This window comes from Geospiza fortis, unplaced genomic scaffold, assembly GCF_000277835.1.
Source record: "Geospiza fortis unplaced genomic scaffold, GeoFor_1.0 scaffold12, whole genome shotgun sequence".
Taxonomy (NCBI): domain Eukaryota; kingdom Metazoa; phylum Chordata; class Aves; order Passeriformes; family Thraupidae; genus Geospiza; species Geospiza fortis.
The window spans coordinates 2901183-2903441 of record NW_005054323.1 but is presented as its reverse complement, the minus strand read 5'-3'; the positions used below and the strand labels follow the sequence as shown (position 1 = coordinate 2903441).

Below are 2259 nucleotides of genomic sequence, written 5' to 3'. Positions count from 1 at the left end.
GGATGCTCTCTAACAGTTTAACATCTTTCTTATATTGCAGTGCCCAAAACTGCCCCCAGCACTCAAGGCGAGGCTGCCCCAGCTCAGAGCAGAGCAGGACAATCCCCTCCCCTTGCCCAGTTATGATGCTGTGCCTGATTCACCCCCAGACAGGGTTGGCTCTCCTGGCTGCCAGGGCACTGCTGACCCATATTCAACTTTCTTTCAAATAGGACCCCCAAGTCCCTTACTGCAGGGCTGCTGTCTCATTCCCCAGTCTGTCTGTACATCTAGGGTTGCCCATCCCAGATGCAGAATCTGTCCTTTTCCCTTGCTGAACTTCATACGGCTGGTGATCACCCAGCCCTCTAATTTGTCAAGGTCTCTCTGAAGGGTCATTGGAGTACAAGAGCCCATGCAACCATTTTTTACGAAAAAGCTCATACAGAGGAACTACAGGATTGAGATTTGCCATTTGAGCCAAGCAGTCCAAGTATCTTCATTTAGAACCACGGTTCACATTCAGATGTTACTTTGAAGAACGGTTTTGCAAGGGTTTGTCTTCAGGGACTCTCCAGAGACTACAATATCCATGATTTTTCAAAAGGGGACACAAATGTGGCATTAGTCCCTGGGACGTCTAGAAATTATTTTTAGTATCTACATTGCCTTACTTATCCTGTAGACAGAGATAAACATGCAAGAATGTCTTTGCAGTAAGTTCTGTTTTCTCTTTTACATGTGGTACCTAAGAATAAACAACATGGGAAAATCATACAGTCTTTATCTAATTCCATATATATGACACCCATTCAATGCTAGATGACTGCTGTGCTGCCGAGGGTGCTTTCCAAACACTAATTCCAGTGCAACAATCCAAGGCCAACTCCAAATGCAACTACCTTTGTGTTGGGAGAATTCACATTTTCCAGGTGCACCTCATTTAAAAAGGGACGTAATTTTAAATTATTAACTGTAACTCTTTTTTGAATATAAACTATCATAAAATCCTTGAGCCTCAAGGATCAATCCAACACTATGTGTGTTGAAAACAACACAGAAATCTGTGTACAACCACCAGATGGTGCCATCTCCACTCCAAGCGTCCTTCACAGAACCAGTAAAATGAATCATTTGCTCTGACTACTGCAATCTTGGGAGTAAAAAACAAAATGCCAACTTCAAGATACAGAGTCTCCATTATGGCTAAGACTTCTCACTAGCATTTAAGCTTTGTCGCTCTCTTTTCTGCAAAACAGTCCCAGCAATGCACATTTCATGATAAAGAGTCGCATTTCTGGTTTGGTGAGCTGGTTTTGGCTGAGATAATTTTCTTCACAGTAGCTAGCGTAGGGTTATGTTTTAGATTTGTGCTGGAAACGTTGCTACCTCAGGGATGTTTACTGCTAAACAATACTTACACAGCGTCAAGACCTTTTCTGCTCCTCACAGCAGCCCAGGAGCATGTGGGCTAGGGACACACAAGAAGCTGGAAGAGGACACAGCCAGGACAACTGAACCCAACAAAGCAAAGGGATATTCCAGACCATATGCTGTTGGGGAAGAAGGAAGAAGGGGGGACTTTCAGAGTGGTATCATTTGTCTTCCCATGTCACAGTTACGTGTGACGGAGCCCTGCCTTCCTGGAGGTGGCTGAACACCTGCCTGCCCATGGGTAGTGATGAATTAATTCCTTTTTTCGCTTTGCTTGTGTGCGTGGTTTGTGCTTTACCTATTAAACTCCCTTTACCTCAGCTCATTAATTTTCTTACTTGAGATTCTCTCCTTCATCCTTCGGCAGGGCAGTGACTGAGCAGGTGAGTGGTGCTTAGTTGCCAGCTGGGATTAAACCTTGATGTTTGGTCAACTGAAAGACGTGAAAAAATATTTAGCCATATACTGGCCTTCAGATCTGACACCACACACTTACCTCCTCTCTTGTCTCTCTTCCTATTTTCCCCCATCAAGAATGCATTTAGCAGACTCAAGAGTCTTACAGATCAAAACTAGCATGCAGACTACTGGTTGACTACTGCTACTACCAACCTTGAGCATTACCAGTGTGCAGCTGCATTAGAACAATGGTATCACCTAACTGAGGTTCAGTAGCACAACACAAGTGGGAATGCAGTATAGAAGTGCAGGCTTCATTGAAGAGCAGTGCTTAGTGTCTAATTAAAACACAAATAAGATGTTCAATAATTATATATCATGTATGAACAGAGGCAAAGTTCCACACGTTGAGCAGGATATGCAGCATGTTGTGGGTATTTATGCAGC

The 2259-nt window shown here is 43.7% G+C and overlaps 1 long non-coding RNA gene across 1 annotated transcript in view; it reads right to left on the bottom strand.

Annotated features, from left to right (window-relative positions):
• Nucleotides 1–648: 648 nt before the first annotated feature.
• Nucleotides 649–2259, bottom strand: part of LOC106631813 — a 7176-nt gene continuing 5565 nt past the window's right edge. The window contains exon 3 of the long non-coding RNA XR_001335648.1: nucleotides 649–727. This is a non-coding gene — a long non-coding RNA (uncharacterized LOC106631813). The remainder of the gene's footprint in view (nucleotides 728–2259) is intronic.